The sequence below is a fragment of the Gracilinanus agilis genome, chromosome 1 (genome assembly GCF_016433145.1).
Source record: "Gracilinanus agilis isolate LMUSP501 chromosome 1, AgileGrace, whole genome shotgun sequence".
NCBI classification, from domain to species: domain Eukaryota; kingdom Metazoa; phylum Chordata; class Mammalia; order Didelphimorphia; family Didelphidae; genus Gracilinanus; species Gracilinanus agilis.
In genome coordinates, this window is record NC_058130.1 from 629,814,839 (window position 1) to 629,837,436 (window position 22,598).

Consider the following 22,598-nt stretch of genomic DNA (forward strand, 5'->3'; position numbering starts at 1 on the left):
CCACTCCTATCTATCTATCTATCTATCTATCTATCTATCTATCTATCTATCTATCTGTCTGTCTGTCTGTCTGTCTATCTATCTATCTATCTATCTATCTATCTATCTATCTATCAAATATGTCTTGGGAGGGCAAAAACCTTGTTTCGTATCTTTATATAATATCTTTCACCTTACTCGGTGCCTTGTTGATTTGTCTTGTCCAGCACATAGTAGGTCCTCAAAAGAAATTGCTAATCAATTGAGAACAGTTTGTCTTGTCCAGCACATAGTAGGTCCTCAAAAAATTGCTAATCAATTGAGAACAGTCTTATGAATCTGTAGATGGGGGAGTGTACAAAAGATTGATTAAAAAAAAAAGGAAGAAGAGGTCACTGAAAGACAACAACCTGTTTCAAAGTTTTGTCTAGAGCCTACTGGAGACCAGGTTTATTAGAGCTAGTCTTCAAAATACAGCTGAATATTTCTAGAAATCCCCAGCTGTTAACAGATCGTACATGCAGCACAGCTGGGCTTTTCCAAATGACCCAAAGAGCTGAGGCTGCCTCTAGCTTCTCCCAGGCTCTGTATTACTATTTTGTAGCAGCTGCTGGAATACTTCATTGGCTCCAATTATTCCCATAGGCTAGACTTAAGAGACTGATAGTGGTTGATTAAACATGATGCTATTTGATTAGATTCAATTCAATTCATTTCAACCAGCAGTTATTAAGCACCAACTATACACAAGACACTGTGCTCTGTGGCTGATGCAAAGATGAAAAGGAAATGGTTTTTCTTCTCAGGAAGCTTACATTCCACAATCTTAATAATAATGATGATGATAATTACGAGTGTTTATAGAGACCTCTAAGGAAGCCAAGGGCTTAACATATCATTGGATCCTCACAATAGCTCTGCAAAGGAGTGTTTTTACTTTACAGATGAGGAAACTGAGGCTGAGGGTATCTATCTTATATATATATATTGAATGTAAGTAAATTAAATGTAAAGCAAAGTTGAAGGTAAATTTTTAAAAGAAATTAAGGAATCACTAATAACCAAGGGAGATCTAGAGAGGCTCCATGTACAAATGGTATCTGAGGGGATGAAAGGATCATAAGAGGAATATGTGATAAAGGAGATCTTTGCATTTCAAACATGGGGGTCAGTCTATACAAAGACATGGAGAAAGGAAATGGAATGTCATAGACAGAATCACAAATTGTCACTCTGAGAACCCAACTTTTCGCCTTTTTAGCACACTTTTGTGTGTTATTATCCTCCTCAGGGGGGAGCACTATGTTATTATTATGGACTTTGATTTGAATTTGAGCCAAATTTAGAACAAGAGACTACCTCTGAGAATCCAGAAGGTGAACTGTTTGGAGAAGGTGCCATGAAGATGCCTGCAGACATCATACCACACACTGCACCAGAAGATCCAGGGTGAACTTTGAGATGTGGTCAATTTGAACTATGGGGGGGGGTGTTGAATGCATATTCTTATGCCAAATGGGACTGCCTCCCTATTGGCTTTTTGTCAAGGCACCTAACATTGGTTTTGTTTTTTTTCTCTTTTATTTCCCTCTTATCCCCATATTATTGTAATTTCCCCTTAGAAGATACAATATTGTATATACCTCTAGTTAAAGTTATAAATTGATTGTTTCCATGATTCCTTTGGGGAGATTGGTCTCCCAACAGATCATAGGGGGAATGTATTAATTAGAATTTTGTACCTTGGACCTCATCCCCCAGAAGTCCTTCAATATTTCCCAGAATTCCTTTTAAGTTCTCCACCACATTGTGTGGTCACATTTTGTATAAATTTGGCTATGGGGAACTCTGTCTCTCTCTTCTTTCACAACAGGGGCTAGATTAGGTAGAGTTTTTTTTTCTTTAGTTATTATTAATAAAACTTAAAAAATATAACACTTAGTTATTATGTATTAATTTTAATCTTTACGATGTGTTATCTTCCACAGTAGAATATAAATCCTTTGAGAGTAGGGAGCATCTTATTTTCTTATATATGTGTCTCCAGCATGCATTACAATGTTGGATACATAGTTAAGTGTCCAACCAAATCATTTATCCATCTAAAAAGAGCAAAAAGGCCAACTTGGCCAAAATAAATAGTATGCATGAGAGACTAAAATGAAATACTGAAATGTCTGGAAAGGCAAAATGATTTTATTTGTGATTTCCTACCAAGAGTTCTGGGGAAAAGACTCCTACCTCCATGCTAAGTCAAAAGTAATGCACGACAATTAAGGGGCATGGTAGACACCAGCCTGCAGTGGTAAAAGGCCCAAGCTTTGGCTCTGTTTGACCCCAGACTGGCCTTATTGCTTAAAATCTCAGGGCAGATGGGAGCAGCTTTTAGAGGTATGTCAGCTTGGCAGCCTGCATTAGATCAGAGGAATAAAGCAATAACCAGAGGTTGGTGCTTCGGAGGTCACCTGTTGCCCTCTCACATCTAAAAGAGGAAGGGAGAAACTAATGGGTTATGGAGCAATGGTAGAAGGGACTGGGGGCAACAGGGGAGGAGCCTTCAATGGTCCTGGGAAGGTCTAGGGTGGCAAGTAATATCAATAAGGATGTCAAGGAGGGCAACAAAGATGGTTATGATCAAGTTGGTACTAGGCTGATGCATCAGGCTTTAGTCCTTGTCTCAGAGTCTACTGGAAAACTGGCTTCTCATTAGAAATGAGAGCTTCTTCCCTTCCTAACTTGAACTTCCTTCTTCTTTTCAGTTTCTTCTTCCAATTCTCTCTTTACTTCAGTGTAAAAAATTCCATTTTTTAATATATCATAGGGCTTTGGTCAGTCTACTCCCATGCAAAACTTCAAAGAACTCTCTTGGATCAGGGCTTCTGAGAGCTCCAATATTCTGGCTTTTCTCAGACCATATTGGCCTCCTGGTAGGCTTTGGGACCCTACATAAAGCAGAGCCTGTTAGTTCCAGGCAAGTATTGCCATGGGCAGGAAAAATGTGCTTTATTTTTCTAACTGAAAATTAGATCTTGGCAAGTAGCTCTCCCACTCTGGAAGCATTCCCAGTAGCATGCCTGGTAAGCTTCATTTACCAAAAAAAAAAATCAATAAATAGATACTATGGTCCAAAGCTTGCCCTTGGTGTCTTGTATGCAACTCTCAGAGGTATGGTACCAAGGGTGATATTTATCCCTGTGTGGTTAATATGGTGTTGCAATATTTATTTTAGGAAGACACAGGTGAAGAAATCCCCCGAGAGGAGTTATTGAGAGGGGCTCATAGAGCCCTAAGCCACATAAATCAGTCCAACTACCGGAATGGAGAGAAAGGAAGAATGGTTTCTTTTGATACAGCAGAATGCCCTAGAAGGGCACCAGATAATAGATTCCTCATAACTGTAACACCCCTGGGCCCCCTCCCTACCAGGGGGCTATCTTCTGATACAATATCATCCATAATAGGGGAGAAAAGGTGAGAGAAGCTAGATTACCTTAATTTTCAGGCTCCTTTTTGCTGTTTACAGGTTGTATGACCTTGGGTAATCTGGGTCACTTAATTTCTCTGGGTCTCCATTTTTCCCATCTGTAAGATGGGGATAATACTTGAATTTAGGCAAAGTACTATAAGAAACTGCTTTGTAAATAGATCTTTGATACTTCAATGATTGTGCAATCTCATTGCAGTGGGAATTCTTTCCGTGAATGTGATTTGTGACCTACCTGTATTTTCTCATTCTGAGTGACACTCCCAGGTTTTATTTTTAGTGAATAAAATTACAGAAGCATGAACATAGTCTCAAGACTATCCATCTGTTTTCCCTTGCTTTTACTACATGACCATTTCCTTTTTTTTTCAGTTATCATCCCTGAAGATATCTTTTAAACCATGTCTTATATACAAGTAACAACTGGTGATGCCCTGTGGCTAATTTTCTCATTGTTGGCTCTTTAAGTGACCAAACATTTTAAGTCTTTGGAGACTGTGATATACTGTGAATTACTGAGAGGCATCATGGGATGCGTAGTCATACTTTAACTCGGGAAAAACCTGTATTCTAATCCTCCTCTGGCATATACTGTCTTTGTGACCCTAGGCAAATTACTTAAAGTTTTAGCACCCTACACCAAAAGGATCAAACCCACAGTCTTCGGGCCCCACGAACCTCAACACTATAGACTACTGCTAAATCTAAAATGGAGTGAAATTGGGTAATAGTTAACAAAATGAATAAAAATATAATAAAATAATTTAATTTTTAATTTATTTTTTAATCAGGGAAGAGCTCATATGCAGCCTCTCTTTACCACAAATTATTCAGTTGAGTTTCTTACATTTGGGGAAATTACAGGGGTGAGCCCAACTGCAATGGATAAACCTCACTGGGGAAATCACCTTTCTGATCATGGATTCGCCCCTGTCAGGTAAGTATAAAAAATGGTTAATGTTAACATGTGGTTTTTTAAACCAATATTTGACCCACAGGAATGCCTATATACAATTCAATGGACCCTGTTTCTATCTGAGTTTGAAACCACTAATCTGGACAACTCTCTAAAATGCAGGTTCTTTGGAAGAGGGAGTTTTCTCACTTAGTAGTTCCCTTTTGCCTATAGAATAAAATATAAATTCCTTAATTTCATTTTTAAAGCTCTAGACAATTTTGAGGGTTTAATCTATGTTCCTGAGGTAGTTGTAGCTCTTTATCTCTGATCCTGACTGTTTCTTGATTATGTTTTATGTACTGATCATTGCCAAAAATTTTATAGAGATTATAAAATAGGCATATGTCTTCTTGATTATTTTGGGGTTTTTTTTGGTTGTCATTTTTGTTTATTTTATAAAACTGCTCTCTGACATATCCTTTTTTTGATGGATAGATAGGAATATTTCCTTCTTAGATATACTTTGGAAATTAATTCCCATCTTTCTTTAAAATTGTGAGACTGTAGGGTCTAGTGAAGTTTTCTTTTAAGGAAGGGGAAAGTTGAACAGGTTTGAAGAAAGTAGGGAAAGATCTAGTTAATAAGGTAAGCTTGAAGAATCAAGATGGGTGGTATGATTGTATATATACAATCTCCTAAAGAAGAATGGGTGGCATCAATTTTACATGTAAAGGAGTTGGCCTTGGCAAGAAGAAAGGTCACCTCTGTTGGACTCTGAGGGAAAGGCAGGGAGAGTTTGATAATATCAAAGGATTTTAAGATGAAGAAAATGAGTGAGAGAGAGTTCTTATTGAATGGCCTTGATTTTTCAGTAAAAGACAAGTTCATTAAATGAGAAGAAGGGAGAAAGAAGAGTTATAGGGGTAGAAAAGGGGTTGAGGAAGAAGGATAAGATTTTAGACTCATAGTAATTTGAAATAGTTCATACTAGCCATGCATACTGGACAAAATGAAAGAAAATCACAGTTGAGATTATTGCATAACTCATTAGTATCTATACCTTAAACTTATACTTTGGTTGTACAATGAATGAAATTCAGAATTGAATAGTGAAAGGAACCTGGGCTGTAGAATATTATAGAAAATATTCAGTCCTTTTAGTGATATCATCATCAAAGAATAATAAAATAAATATAACGCCACTCCTTCAAGGATTTTCACCTATCCCAGTGGTCTCTGGAACGTAACTCCCTTGAAAGGTGAGGGACCACTGTATTTCTAAGGATGCCTCAGCATTGTACCCTATTCCTGCTCTGTTGGGGAAAGGGTTCTCAGTTGGGGAAGGATATGTTGAGAAGAGATTCATTTCCAAAGTACATATAATCCTTGGCTTCCCTTTCTTGAGCAAGAGCAAATAGATGGACAGGACCATAACTTACAAGTCTCACACTGGAGGGAAACTTCACCAAATGCATTTGGGGAAACAAGTATTAGAAGTACCCTTAAATCATATTTTTAAAGATTAATTCAGTTGTGAGGGGGATGGAGAAAATGGTGGGACACTATTCCATGGGGAAGGGAATGGAATATAGAGATCCTCAGGCACTTTGAGTCTGTTGTTGGGGAGTCTGCTAGCTTGACAGGGGGAGGAAGATGAGGCCATGCCAGGGAGGAGTTAAGTTGAGGTTTGGACAACCATGAGAAAGTGTGCCTTTGCTAGTTTCTCATTTTAACTAATTAATCATGCTAACTAGGCATTAAGCTTAGTTTTTTCTGCTGCTGATTGAATGCAAATTATTATAGTGCCTTTTGGATTTTTATGCCTTACCACTAGGGAAAAGTCCTTCTCCCTAGTTAAAACTGCAAAGAAATGGAATTTCTGGATTCTCATATGTTATGAAATGACACCTGCCCACTAGACAAGAACCCTTGGACCACCAACTCATTTTATTTAGATTATTGCCAGACAGAAATGATTTCCAATAGCCACTGACCTTGTCAGAATACCTAGAATGACTTGTAGATATAAGGTCTAATATCACATCATCCATTCCCTACACCAGGGTATTTTTAGTGGGCTATTAATACTCACTTTAGGTGCGTTGTGGTATAGGAGACAAGGATGACTCCTGGGTCAAGCATGGCCAAGAAGACACTTGGCATTCCAGTGGGGCCCCTCCTAATTACATAAGGTGTACACTAATGACCTAGAATGTGCTCTTGAGTGTCGTAATGTTGTTTTAATCTAGCCTGTTCACTTTATGCTTTAATTCAAATTGGGACCTAACTTTTATAAATTGCTGAGTATGTGCAGCTACTGGTGATTTTCTCATTAATCTTCAGGGGCCTTTTGTGAAGCAGACAGCTCACAGAGATGCGATTACTCTCATTTTACAGGCAGCAATACTAAGACCCCAAAGTGAATTAACTGAGGTTGTCTACAAGTTAGTGTCAGAGGCCTAGACCAGGGAGTAGCTGACTAATAGGAAATGTGAGGCAGGGCCAGCTAAGCGGTACAATGGATAGAGGGCTTGGAATCAGGAAGATTCAACTTCATGAGTTCAAGTCTGATCTCTGACACTAACTAGCTGTGTGACCCTGAATGTGTCACTTAACCTTAATTGCCTCAGTTTCCTCATCTGTAATATGATCTGGAGAAGGAAATGGCAAACTACTCCAGTGTCTTTGCCAAGAAAACCTCAAGTAGGGTCATGAAGAATTGGTCAGGACTGAAATGACTAAACAATAATAACAACAACAACAACAGATGGCTTCTGGAGTCTCTACCAAATCTGAGATTCTATAATTCCAAGAATGTTCCCATCTGTGAATTTCTCTAGTGAAGAGAATTTGTGTTTTGCAATTTTGATCAGATTATGGTGCTTACCATATATTCCCATCCTGCTTTTATTATGACTCTCTAGACATTGTCACTAAGCTGACTTCCCTCACTCCCTGGAGCCTTTTCACCCCTTAACATCCCTCTACTCTGCTGACTCCCCTCTTCCACTGGTGTGCTCTTTCTTCCAGGTTAAGGGACTGGCTAAGACTAATGAAGCTAAGCTTCATTCTCCTCCTGATTGTGCTTCTGACTCTCTGGACTACCTTTCCACCACTCTTTCCTTTTTTGGCTCATTTTTATGTGTTGTTTTTTCTCCATTAGAATGTAAACTCTTTGAGGACAGGTACCATCTTTATTTTTGTTTTTATTTATCTCCCCAAAATTAATCATGCTAAATTTTAACATGTTAAGCCCTTTAAAAAGTCTGCCTGCTGGTCTACTGTACTGTTGTTTGTCCTTCATTTTCAGAGAGAACAAATTACATCACGGGGTGATATCTTGACTTGTGCATGAATTGGATTTAAATGAGGCAAAAATTCCCCACAGTTGTTGGCCCACTCTATCTTCCTGAGTCATCAAAGTCCAGTGGCAAGACAAAAGCCAAGATGGGTGGTGATGGCCTAGGATGGTATCTTGGACGTCTGACCAAGTTCTAAGCACCTACTTTAGCTATCTTCATCACTACCAGAACAAATTGTTCTCATCTACTCATTCTACCAGTATAAGTCTTTGCATGCTTGGGGGTAGATAATTCACTTATTCACCAATGAGTTTGTCTCCCACTGGTAATTTTCAACCTACTTTAGCCCATCTGCCAAGATGATTTACTGGAGTGGGGCCGCTGTGCATGGTACAGCTTCTTGGAGTCACAAGTGAGAGTTAGGGGAAAGATGGACCCTGGACATGGATGAGCAGCCCTGAAAAGGACTGGGCAAACCCTCACAGCAGAGGGGCTATGCTCCTTCAACACCTATACACCTCGCTGTACTGTAATCATTTGCAGGTTGGTTCAACTATAGAATGATTCTTCCTTTCTTTCTCCCTTACCTCTGGTCTTGGAATCAATAATAAGTATGGATTCTAAAGGCAGAAGAGTAGTAAAGGCTAGGCATTTGGGGTTAAGTGAGTTGCCCAGAATCACCCAACTTGGAAGTATCTGAGACCAGATTTGAACCTAGGACCTCCAGACTCTAGACACTATCATCTGAACCACCTGGGGGCCCCTCTAATTGTTTCTTGCCATTCTGATTATAAGATCATTGAGGTCAGATACCAGATCTTGGGCTTCATTGTGTACTCAAAGAGACATCTATAATTTGGGGTATTTGCTAGGCACTAAAAATATGTATTGATCAATTTGCTTAACTTACAAGCTTTTCTTAATCACTTCACAATAGCAATCCAGTTCAATGTAACAAATGTTAAATTTCTATTGTGTGTAACACAATGAGAGACTCAAATAAAATAAAATAGTCTTTGACCCTCAGGAATTTATATTCTACTCAATTCAGAGTTGTAATATGCTTTCTCCTGTCATCAAACAAGAAAATCTGAGAACCATTTTGCCTAAGAACTTTTATTCTCACATAATAAATGTTTGGTAAGGCAGGAGGTAGGTGGCACAACAGACAGAGAACAGGACTTGGGGTCAGGAAGATCTGAGTTCAAATCCAGCCTTGGAGACTTACTATGTGACCTTAGGAAAGTCACTTTGCCTCTAGATATCTCAGTTTCCTAATATGTAGAATGGAGATAATAAAAGCACCTACTTTACCAGGTGGTTGAGGGAATCAAATGAGTTAATAAAGTCAAATACATGGTAAATCCTAAAGTGCTACAGAAATTACTATCTTATTATTGTTTTTATTATCAATCTTAAGCTTCAGAGAACAAAATAATTCTACCATGGCAATCATAGAAAAGATCTTTATGGGATATCCCAGAAGTCTTGGTGCCCCTTTAAGTTACTAGAGTTAAGAACTTTTGAGCAAACACTAACCTGAGTGTTCTTCAGGCTTCAAGATGTTTTTACATTTGTTATTTCACTAGAACTTCACAACAAGCCTGAGGGAGGACAGATAGGACAGTTACTGTTATTCTTATTTTAAAAAGGAATTCAGTTTTGGGGAAAAAGAATGACTTTATCTGAGTGTGAAAGAGATAGTAAGCCTCAAACCTGGGTGTTCTGGCTAACAGCTCCCATACGTCTGTTGCTTCAAAGTATAGTATATCTTTTCCAATGATAACTTTCAAATTTTGGAGTTTTTGCTTTACAAAAAAAGCATTCTATTTTCAAAGTCCTTCCTAAGCGTTGCAACCTTATCTAGAAAATTTGACTAAATAGTAATTTATGGAAAAAACTATTCAGAGGGAACCCAATAGACCCAATAACTTAAAAGTACACGACACTGTCTCTATGAGAAACTGTAATTTCAAATACCAATATTATGTTTAATTATTTTGTATAATTTCATTTTTCCCAAAAAGCTTTTACCAAAAAAATCTCCCTGCCTATTGGTATACATTATGATATTACAAAAATTGCAAATATGAATATTTGTAATATCTCCACCATTTATCATAAGCAGTACTCTATTATTGTTACAAACACTGGATTTTGACATTATTGCATCCATCTGGCAAGGAAATGAAGCTGATTATAAATAAGGAAAAAAATCTACATTCACAACCAGTTTAGGGAACCACAACAATAGGAAAAAATACACAAAAACTGTAAATTGAAAGATATTTTAAAATTAAAATTGTTTCTCTATTCTATAATTCATCCTTAACTCAGTTAATTGCTAGAACAATCTTCCCTAATGCTCAACTCTTACTACATCACCACTCTTTTCAAAAGTCTTTAGTGGTTCCCTGTAGGCTATAGGATAGTGATGGTGAGAGCATGTGCCATGCTCTGCACTCTGTACCCCATCCCCCAACTTTGTGTCATGCCTCACCCCCATTACCCCACACAGGAGAGGAAGAAAGCGCTGGACTTCTGGGTGAAGGGGTGAGTGAAGTGAGGAATGTCCTCTGGCACATGGAGAGGGGAAGGGGAATGGGCCAAGTACTCTGCTCCCCTCTAGCTCTGCTGCCTGTGAACCTTACCCCCCATGTACTCCCACTGGGCTGCTGAGAAGAGGGGTGGGGATGTGAAAAAATGTCATCAGGCAGGGTGGAGAGGGGGAGGGAGCAGCTCTGCTCCAGTCCCTCTGCCTTTCTTGTAACAAACTAGGGGGCAGGACAGCTACGTGCCCAAAGAGAGAGCTCTGCATGCCATCTTTGGCACCTATGCCATAGGTTCACCATCATTGTCACCATCATTGGTTTATGATCTGGCCACAGTAACCAATGAGATAACATAGTTGAACAGCTAATTTTTTTTTGGACCACCATCACTGCTTTAGGATAAAATACAAACTTCATATCTGTCACTCAAGGGCTCCAAAAATTGGGTCCAACCCCCTTTTCTAATATGATTTCACAATACTCTATGTAATTTATAGACTAATCAAACTAGTCTTCCAGCTGTAACCTGAAATCCATAACCATTGTCTTCTGTACTTATGTAAGCTGTCTCATGTGCCTGGATATTCCTTTCTCCTCTCTGTCTTTCAGAATCCTTCTCTTTTTGTAAGACTTAAGTTCAGATACCAATTCCTTCCTAATATTTCCCATATGTCCAAGTGATATTTTCTTTGTCTTCAAGTTTCCTTTGTTCCACACTCTTGTTGGCTCCCAATCACTCTATATCTTGTACTGTACTTTACCTGCTTATATCCCCTCAGGGACCTATAAGCACCTTGATATTAAATACTATGGCATTTTAAATCTTTTTTTCACCTATTCCTAGGACAATACTTGATATATAAAAGGCACTCAATCAATGTTTCTTAAATGAAATGAAGTGGAAGATTTCCGATATTGTCTAAGACTTGTCAGAGATTTTCAATGGAGACAGACAGAGCTCAATCAAAGAAAAGCCTCCCAGGAGACACGTTGATGGTATATCCAGAATATGATTGAACATTGAGACAGAAATTGTTTGTCTCTGTTTAGCACTCTGCTGGCAAATTCTATATATAAATGGGAATCATTGGTTTATGATCTGGCCACAGTAACCAATGAGATAACATAGTTGAACAGCTAATTTTTTTTCGGACTACAAGAAGCTGGATTTAAGTCATTGTTTACCTCTTATTAATGGACAGTAAATTCAGTGAGTCAAGTGACAGCTGGAGAACCTTGATGTCACATTGCTTAGAGACCTCTTTTGTGCAATCAATACCAATATCATCATGTTCCAAGCATTCACAGTTAAATGTGGTTGGCTCTTTATTCTTAGAATCACACTCGCAAAGTTTGAAGTTGGGACCTCTCAGACGACCTTGTAGAGCCCATATCTGAAATAGAATTTCCTTTGCAGTTTTCCCAATAATTCATCATCTAGTCTCTGAAGATCTCCAATGAGAAGGAATCCACTGCTTCCTAAGGAAGCCCATTCTGCTTTGAGAGAGTTCTAATTTTTAGGAAGATTTTTTTCCCCTTATAATAAGCCTAAATTCTTCTCTTTGCAACTCCTGACCTTCTTTTAAAATTCTATCCTCTAAAGCACTGATGGGCAAACTTTTTAAAGAGGGGGCCAAAGGAAAGGAAATGCTCATCTCTCAGTCTGTTTCTAAGGCAACTCTTTCCAAGTTTCATTGTATTGTACCCTACTCATTGTATTCATCAGATTATGAATAATGTCACTGGTGGGATAGAACATTTCAGGGGCCTCATCTGGCCCATGGGCTGTAGTTTGCCCATCACTGCTCTAGAGTGAAGTAGAACAAGTCCAATCTGTTTTCTACATGGTAGTTCCTCAAATACTAGAAGACACCTATCCTGTCCTGCCCCGACTTTTTTTTTATGTTAAACATTTTTAATTTCTTTAAGCAATTATAAAAAATGCTGTTTTTTTCCCTTTTGAGGCAAATGAATTTATTTATTTTCTTTTTTTTTTAATTTTTTTTAAACCCTTAACTTCTGTGTATTGACTTATAGGTGGAAGAGTGGTAAGGGTAGGCAATGGGGGTCAAGTGACTTGCCCAGGGTCACACAGCTGGGAAGTGTCTGAGGCTGGATTTGAACCTAGGACCTCCTGTCTCTAGGCCTGGATCTCAATCCACTGAGCTACCCAGCTGCCCCCTTGAGGCAAATGAATTTAAATAGTTATGAAAACTTATCATGGGTCGACTGACCATTTAGTAAAAAGTAGCTGATATCTAAGGCACTCTTTCCCCCCTCTACATTCTGTCCCTGGGCAATTTTGTTCATTTTTATACTTTCAATGATTGCCTCCATATAGAAGACTCTCACATCTATTATTTTTATTTTAACCTTCTTGCAAAAGTCCAATCTTTTATTTCTGATTGTCTGCAAATCTATCCCCTTAGATGTGTCACTTGTACCTAAAACCCACAGAAACACAGATTTTGAGACTTGAAATGGACCTCAGTGGTTGTCTAGTCCAACTGATGCAGAAAAGAAAAGCTCACTATAACATATCTTAGGAGTAATTATCCAGACTCAGTTTGAAGGAGTTCAAGGAGATAGAACTGGCTATCCATTCATGTTGGATAACTCTAATTGTTAGGAAGTTTTCCTGAAATTAAGCCTCAATTTGATTCTGCAACTTTCACTCAATGCTCCTTGTTCTTCTCTTTGGGGCCAAACAGAACAATCAAATTCCTCTGCCACTTGACAATCCTTCAAATACTTGTAGTCAGTAATCATGTCTCCCCTGGGTCCTCTCTTCTCCAGGCTAAACACATTCAGTTTCTTCAGCCAGTCATTGTGTGACATAGACTTGAGACCCTTCACTATCCTGGTAATAGTTCTTTAAGCACTTTCTAGCTTGGCATGACATCCTCAAATGATGGTGCCCAGAACCAAACACGGTGTTCTACATGAGCTCTGATGAGGACAGAGTACAAATAAGATTGTTTCTAGAAATTATGCCTCTCAATGCAACATCTATAAAACTGATAATAGCGTCACCACCTGAAGCATGCCATTTTCCATTTCATTTCCTTCATGAGTTTTTTCCTTGTATAAGTGATATGTCTTCCCTCATAATGTGATGGACACAGAAATACATGTTACATGATAGCACATGTATAACCTATATCAGTGATAGCAAACCAATGGCATGGGTGCCAAGATGGCACACAGAGCATTCTGTGTGGGCACACAGTCACACACACACACACATACCCCACACCAGAATTTCTTACTAGAAAGGCAGAGGGGCTCAGGCAGAACTGCTCTCTGACTCCACTGTGCCTGATGATATTTCATTTCACCCAGCTCTCTGCCCAGCAGCCCAATGGGAACACACAGGGGTTAAGGTGGGTGGCTCACAGGCAGCAGAGCTGGAGGGGAGCAGAGTGCTGGGGCCACTTCCCTCCCCATCTCTACACTCCCTGAGGACACTCCTCACTTCACCTGCCCCTCCACCCAGCAGGCTAATGGGAGCACTTTCTCCCTCCCCTGTGTGGAGTAAGGGGTGGGCGGCAGTGATGGAGGAGGGTCACACCTAGCACTTAATGAGGGATGATGGCATATAGTCTCTCGAAGGGAATGGGCACAGCACTTGGTCTGGGGGGTGGATTTGGGGAGGAGCATGGCACGTGGTCTCTAAAAGTTTTGCCATCACTGACCCATATCATATTATCTGTCATCTTCCATAAAGAGGAGGAATGAGAGGGAGGGAAGGAACATGGATCACAAAATGTCAGAAAATGATCATTAAGGAGGCAGCTGGGTAACTCGGTGGATTGAGAGCCAGGCCTAGAGACAGGAGGTCCTAGGTTCAAATCTGGCCTCAGACACTTCCTAGCTGTGTGACCCTGGGCAAGTCACTTGTCCCCCATTGCCTACCCTTACCACTCTTCTGTCTTGGAGCCGATACTTGGTAAGTGGTAAGGGTAGGCAATGGGGGTCAAGTGACTTGCACAGTATTGGCTCCAAGACAGAAGGTAAGGATTTAAAAAAAAAAAGAAAATGATCATTAAAAGTTGTATGTACATGTACTCTGAAAAAAATAAATAAATTAGAACTTCTATCTACATGTAGTTTGGGAAAAATAAAATTTAAAAATTAGCACTACTCTCTTTTTTATCTTATCTCCCTGATTGTTAATCTTGGAGTCATCCATAATTTGTCTCTCCATAATATCCTTCTTTTAATTAGTAACCAAGTGTTATCACACCGATCTCCAGAATATCTTTTATGTCCATTGCCACTCCATTTGCATTATGGTTACCATAATTTCATCCCTCATCTTTTTTTATCAAGCAATCTTGCTGGTTTCTCTGCCTACAATATCTTCCCTCTTTAATTCATCCCTTATAATATTATCAAATGGATTTTCCTAACTTATGTTCATGTTATTTCTCTCTTCAAAATCTCTCAGTGATGCCTCATTATGTACTGAATCAAATGGGAATTTTTGGTTGCGTCAGGTACCTTTTGAGCCTTTTCTAAACTCCCCTTACTCAATAACTCTGCTCCTGTTGAATTCTGCTCCAGTCAAACCAGACTACTCTTTATTCCCCATTCTCAGTTTGTCTTTTCTTAACTCCTTGTCTTTGAACATACCACCCACCCCATTCCTAGAATAGATTCCTCCACTTTTCTCTGTTTTAAAGTCTCTCTTTTCTTTCAGACTCCAACTCAGATACCACCTCCTTCATGAAAACTTCCTAGAATTTCCCAGGTGGCAGTGACTCTACTTCCTTAAATTTATTTGTCTGGATTTGGGCCCCCACCCCAGTTTTACTTATCTCACTCTTGCCCTCTATCATAGTTGTAATATCATCTTTCCCTGCCTCTCAGTTAAACTCTGAGATCCTTAGGAGCAGCCCTAAGGAATATGAACGCCAATGCCTTATAAAGAGTTAGTGTAAGCAGATTTGTTTGTTTCTCAGCTGACTCTGGACTTTCATATGGAAGTTCATAGAAATGCATTGTGTAAAGGTGATGAAACGTATTCACAAATGGACCTTAAATTATCGACAGACTTTCCTGTTTATGACTTAGAATGTGTGAAGTGGTTGCCAGAATTGAGGAGGAATGAAAATCACCACTTCATTTCCACTTAGCCAGAAAAAAAGTTTCATGGAGAAAGTGTGATTTTAGAAGAAGAAATTGAAAACGGCAAGGAGAAAATTGTCAGAATTTGTATGGCTAATGACCAGGTCCAAAACTGATGCATTTAAATAAAAATTTAGATTATTTCATCTATATGACCAATTGATCTGGCTAGTCTGACTGAATTAGTAGCCAACTGAGTGAGGATTCTAGTGGTCATCCTGAATGTATAAGAAAATTGCTTAAGTTTTAAGATTTCTTCTCTAGTTCTTCCAAATCTACATAGTATGCTATAGTGGGAAAAGAATTGAATTTGAAGCCAGATACTCTAGAATAAAATGTACACTTTTTGAGGGCAAGGATGATTTCCAATTTTTGTTTTTATCCACAATGTCTGGTGTAAAATGGTTCTTTAATAAATGCTTGCAGATTTATTGGGTTTGAGTCCTGATTACTAGTGATGAGCTAAGTGAATATTGGGAAAGAAAGAAGAGAAAGAGCTGGAAAGACTGAAGAAAAATCAGACATGTGGCAAATGCACATTTTTAGATTCATTACCTATCTTGTTCTTTTTTATACATTTTATTACTTTTTGTTTCACTTTTTTCTTAACTCCCCTAACCTATTGTCTTCTTCAGCATATTTTAAACTTGTTATGACAATACTAGTTTACATTTATTTAACATTTCATTGTTGTTATGTGATTTTTGTCATGACACCATGTGGAGTTTTCTTGGCAAAGATACTGGAGTATTTTGCCATTTCCTTCTCCAACTCATTTTACAAATGAGGAAACTGAGGCCAACAGGGTGACTTTCCCAGAGTCATACAGCTAGTAAATGCCTGAGATTGGATTTGAACCCAACTCTAGGAACCTAACTCTAGGCCCAAACTCTATCCATTGAGCAAGCTAGCTGACCGAAGTGTAAGAATACTAATTTACATTTATTTAAAATTTTATGTTTACTATATTGCTTTAAATATAGGGATGAATGAAAAAGGGGGATGAACTGCAACGTTTCAAGCGCCATGCTAAGGGTTGTGCATACAAAATCAAAAGCAGAAATCAGGCCCTGCCCTCAAGGAGCTTATGTTCTCAGAGAGAGACAGTACATAGATGCAAACAGTGGCCAAGAAAGAACATTTTTACTTAGTAAAATTACAGGAGGGAAACAGATTGACAATCTTTTTTCCAGGAGCAATGACAGAGTTGATTTGAATATGGTTCAAGAATTGGAAAGTAGGACACAGTTCTAGTGTGGGACACAAGACAAGGTAGTAAAAAAGTGGCCAGGAAATGAAATGTGTGGGTCCAGGCCTAGATGTAATAATGAATAATCAGGACAGTGGTAACTTCAGGGTGTGAGTTCTCTGTGGCATGGTTTTTAAATTGAATGAAAAGAGGGTCAGGAGGATTTGAACATCCCCAACACCTGCTTAAGGCAGGTGTTAGCTGCATTCTGAAAATGAGGAAACTGGGGCACAGAACTAACAAGTGACAACAGTGAGATTTGAACCCAGTTCTGCTTGACTCTAAATAAAATACTCTAATCACTATGTCAGTCTCCCTCTTAGTATGAGAGCTGCAAATCTAATTCCCACTAGATTTGCCATGAGGGCTTCCTTTGGCACAAGTCCTCTGAAAGATTATCATCTGTTTTATGGAAATCTGTGATGCTTTGAGACAGAATGACAATGAAAATGTTATCTATCTTGGTGGCAAAGGAATAGGAAATGCAAAATATTATTAATTACATAAATTTATAAGTATTCCCCTTTAGGATTCAAGAGCAAATGAAATAATTTTTCTTTAATATATTCTCCTCTCTACTTTCATGGAGATTTAAGAAACATTGCATGTAGCTTGCTGGTTGCTTTTTTTTCTTGTGGAAGAAAAGAAACACGATCTGAAACATTTGATATACATTCTAGAATGTCATTACTTTTTGGCAATTTTCTGTGTCCTATCAAATACCAACACCTTAAAATGAGTTTACTCTAAGAATTCATGCATCATTCAATTATCTGAAAGAATAATTCCCATGCTTCACCCGGAAAACACACTGTTCTGAAAATTATGAAAAAATTTTTGCTGTTAAAATGATGGTTAAGTAGCATCGTTAATGGAAGAGCAGTGTTTTAAAAATTGAGAACACACTCCAAAGATGGCTCAATTTAAAATTCCTCAAAGTAACTGAGAAAACATTTGAACTTGAAAAGATTCAGCATGCATGGGTGTTTTAATGGAAAAAATAGGTGTCTAATTCAGGAAGAATCCATTGTTAAATGTTTCATGGTACAGATAGAGAAATAAATCATGATATCAACCTTTGTGTATGTTAGGTTTCGGTGGATCAGAAAATTATACTTGCATTTGCACAGTTTTTATAATGTCACAGATTGAAACCTAGATTTCCTCCTCCTCTCTCCCCCATCTCTAGTATCACAGGTTAACAGATATCAATGCGTAAGCCACCTTAAAAACAGACTGGTCCACCCCTCCCCCATTTTACAGATGAGAAAACTGAGGCACAGATTTAAAGAAAGCAACTTGCTCTCGTTCAAGTACTAAAAGTACAAATGGAGACTTGAAGCCAGGTCCTTTGACGTCAAGTCCAGCGTTCTATCCTTTGTAGCATACCTAATCTTTCTCTCCTACTTGGAGATTTTTCCTTCCAGACTCTATTCTGAAAAACAATAAAAAAAATTGATTAAAGGAGATGTAAGGAAATAGACCTAGCTGGTCAATGTAGATTGCACTGACTTTCTAAAAATAAGGGCTAAGTCATGGTAACCCCCTTCGCTTTTGCTTTTGCATATGTTCTTCCAAGAAATAGACAATTAAAAGTTTTAGAACTTTATGCATGCAGAATAAAATTTTAAGCCTGCCTCCACCATAGGAGAATGTTGGAAAGAGTCCCAAGATTTTCTTTCAAGCAACATCATATTAATATTCTTGCGTATCTGAGATTTAACATTTCATATTCTTTCCTCTGCACCTTTTATTGTTCCTATTTACAGTGCACCTGAAACACATTGTGGAATTGGCAGAGAGCCCAGATTTTCCATTTAGGAACAGTTTGATGATTTCACTTTTTCTTCTTCTCTCTTTTTTTTTTAAACAGCAGGTGCTCTACATTGTAAACAATGCCAGTCGCCATAATATTATTAGCTTTTGAATTTTTATTGCATTCTTGCCTCCCTCCATATTTTAAACTTCAGTGCAAGGAATTTTTTGGCACCAGCTCAGCAAGCTTCTTCTTTCATAAGGAAGATGGATACCAGTGAGGAGAGTGCTTTGTTGTCGTTTATAATTAGAAAGCGCAAGATTTACCTAATCATAAAATCACCCAATATTTTCAGGTTTACTTCTCATTCTCTACGTAATGCATTCACATCTGTCCTGTGCAGAACACTAATTCCCTTCTTAACTGCATGCTTTGCACAGATGTTTAACCCTTTTCTTTGTCTGCCAGCCAAATGTATTCCCCCTCTCCATCCGCCCTACCTTAAGCCGATCTTTAGCATTAAAGCTTCTAGTGGTCTTGTATCATGCTCAGAATGACCAAAGCATCACTCCTATTCACTTCTGCTACCTTAACAATCCGCAGGGATCTCTGTGTGATCAGGTGGCTATCGCCATCAGTGCTGAGTGGTGAGGCTGAGAAAAGACACAATTAGCCACACAGTGGTCCAGTTTGTTGGCTGTGTGTAAATGGTCTAAAAGTAATGATGACCGAACACCCAGCAATTACATGGTTGCTTGCCACACGGTAGATGTTTCATTTTTTTTTTGAATGAATGATGGGACAAGTGAAATCCAAGACCAAAAACTTCCCATTGTCCAGAAATGTTCCATTTTATTGATTATTTGACATGGCACTATTAAATGAGCTCAGAAATCTGAATCAGAAATTAGTTCAAAGCTGATCTTGCACAAATTTGAATTAAGCAAGAACCAGATGAAGTCTCCAGGCAATCAGCTAGCTAATATAATATGAAAATGATCTTGTATATAGATTAAAAAAATTAGATGTGTAAATGATGTTGAAACCCCCCCCCTGCTTTTTTTTAAAAGGTGAATTTTAAATTTACCACTTAGCATAAAAAAAAAACAGTTAAGATGAGAATTCTTTGCTGGTTGCAAAGGACTTTCCATTGGCCAACCAGAAAAATCAAACAATTTTATTTATATTGCAATGATTTCTTCTGCTAAATTGCACAGAGGAGCAACCTTTTTTTTTTTCCAGATCACTTCAATAAGTGAAAACCCAACAGAGAACAGATGCAATAGAAGAGCAATAAAGGGAAGTAAAAAAATTAAAAATCCTTTGTTCTCCCTGCAGTACATCCGTAAATCTATTAGCGTTATTTTCCTTTCTTCTCTTTTTTGCATCCCAAGCCAGATCTCAAGTTCTCTGAAGCAACCCTTAATCAAGCTCCCCAAAGGCCTACGACTGCATGCAGCAATTTCTCCCCTGCTCTCAGCACAGATGTTCCGAGTACATTCCATTACACCTACATGCCATTACAGCTAATGGCTTATTCTGATGAAGAAAGCTGCTTTCCGCTCAGTGCGGCAAAGGGGAAAATGCCCTCCTGTACAGTTCGATCGCTGCAACAATGAAATGTGGGGGCAGGTGGTACAACAGAACTCTCTAATGTTAATTACATACTGTATTACCCCCAAATTTGGCTGGTCATTAATTATGCTAATTTACCTTCCTGAAAATTAGCACCATCCATGTGAACATTTGAACAGTTTATAGGAAAATGAACTCTGTCATAGTGGCTGGTAAACCTGCACCTTTTGAAGCATCAAAGGAAAGAATGCAGTGGCTCTAGATTGCTAAGTTGGGGAAGGGTGAAAGGTTTTTGCAGCGTTTCGTCGTCTCCAGGTAAATATCCCGACTGATGATGGAAACGAATTAACTCATCCAGGTCTCCAATAAGAGGGACTCTGGTCAAATATATGGGCTCACATCTGCTCGTCCTGCCTGGCTTCAACTCCCAGGAACAAGATTTCCCTCCCAGAATAAGCCCCTCGCTTCTTCTAAACTCACCCCAGATGCTGCTGACTCAAACCTTGATTGACACCACCTCCCTCAGCCTCCTCTCTGCTCTGACTGGAGGGCTGAAAGGCGGAGTACCAAACTCCTCCCAATGCCTTCCTTTATAAAGCGCAGAAAGTGAATTTAGTTTGTTTCGTTTGGTATCTTCTCCCCCTCTCTGGTTTCAAATCCCCTAAATTAGATGTCCAGCGCTGGGTTTCGTTGGGTTCGTTTTCTGCCTTCTTCTATGTGTCATTTCCACCGTTAGATTGTAAGGTCCTTGAGGGCAGATGCTCTTTCTTTTTATTCACTGTATCCGCAGTGCAAAACCCAGTGGCTGAGCCATAGAATGGAGCCTTAACTTAACTGCTTTGGATTGTATTATTTCCTTGGCCCAACCCTGAGATTATGAGACTGTTAAAATGGAGAATCACACCAAGCATTTAATAAAAGTGTATCCTGAGATGAAACTGAGTGGAGACAATAGGATAGTTCACATTTCAAATAAATACAAAGCTTGTACTTTGTTACCGGGGTGGGGGACGGTGGGGGGCAGGGAGGGGAGAGGATGTGACTTGAAAGAACAAAATGGAACTATGACAGCATTATCCGAACTTTTAAAGCTGCATAGCGTAGTGATTTTTTTCTATGCATTTTTCATAAAGTCTTGATAAAGAGAGATGTACATTGCCTTCAATTGCTCCTGCATTTATAGATTGCATTTTTTCTAAGATTTATGACTCCATCAAAAATTAATGCATCTCTTCTTCCAACTAAATCTCTGATTTTACCATATTGATCAGGGGCTTAATAAAGTGTCTGAATCAGGTTAGACTTGTTTTCCCTATGAATTAAAGAAGTAAAATTTCATTTTTCCCCTGCTGAAATTGATTGGGTTTTCAGAAGTAAACAGACTATCTGCTTGGTATGGAGTGAGCGGCCTCCACTCCCTCCTCGAGGCTGCTGTTTCCTCCTAGCCATCTCCAAGAAGCTATCATCATATTAACATAGATGACAATCTGGCAAGGAGGTGCTGATCAAAGATAAATTTCACACTCACACTTCGCATTTTCTAATTACACCATCTGTGTCAGACTCTTTCGTGGCAATTCTGCTCAATCTGTCAAATGCTGCATGCCTGTGGGAATGCAGAGGAGCTGAGAAAATCGCCTCCATTTCCCCCACCAGCCGATCCATCACCCCCCAATCGGAGCTGGGTGGATATATTAGTCTAATTGGGGCTGGAATGAAGGTTCCAGGTTGCATAGGAGATGAGGTGTTTGGGGGATGCAAGACATGAGATTTGCAATTTGAATCATATTATGAGGCCTGCCCGGGCTTGTTTCCTCACTGGCTGAGAGCAAGCCATGCATGCGATATCAGTATGCAAGGGGAAGAGGGGAAAAAACAGAATGAGAAACAGTTTTCAAAAGAATCATGAATGAGGAAGTGTCTCCTTTCATTTCTCTAGGTTTCTTTCCGACATATTAACTACAAATGATTGTGAACAGGCCCTGATGAAAAGAGCTCATCCTCTTATGATTCGGTTATAAAAAGTAAGTATAAAGAGTTAAACGGAGTGACCCCAACAGAGGTGGCCAAATCTCGTCTAATCAAATCCTGATGAACTAAATTCAACCTGTTTTATCTCAATAACCCAAATTACCACCTGCTAAGCCAAAGGTCCATTATACTCAAGATCCGACACAATAGATTAAAAATAGAAGTGGTTACCTTCCCTGATGGGGATTTTTAAAAGTTATATTAAACCTAGAAACACCCCGTTAGCTGCTTGTACATTTTAACTCAGGGTGGCAAAGTAAAACTAAGAGGAAAAAGGATGGTCTTTTTCAAATATAGCCAAGACTTACTTGGATTTTCCTAGATCACTGGCTTCTCCTCTGCGACAACTGAGGTGGAATAAGAGCGTAATAAACATACTATCCCATTTTTATAAATATGCAAATAGACAGTTTCAGCTTAGGGTCACTATAGAAATAGAGATGAGGTTATCTTCTCTCAGAGAAGGCTTCTCTAGAATCATGTTCTACTGATCTCAATGAATTTGGAATCACTAGATTGTTCTCCACAAAGGACCAAAAAAAAAAAATCTGCTCAATTTTGCCCTTCCGTGGGGAAAATCTTTGGATTTAACCTGCTTGGGGCAAGAAAAGAAGTGAGGAATTGCAATGTTCATAAAGTAAG

General features: G+C 38.8%; 1 non-coding gene across 1 annotated transcript; it reads right to left on the reverse strand.

The window, feature by feature from the left end:
• Positions 1-4,251: 4,251 nt before the first annotated feature.
• Positions 4,252-4,408, reverse strand: LOC123232762. The gene has a single exon (XR_006505272.1). It is a non-coding gene; the product is annotated as a U1 spliceosomal RNA (small nuclear RNA).
• Positions 4,409-22,598: the final 18,190 nt, after the last annotated feature.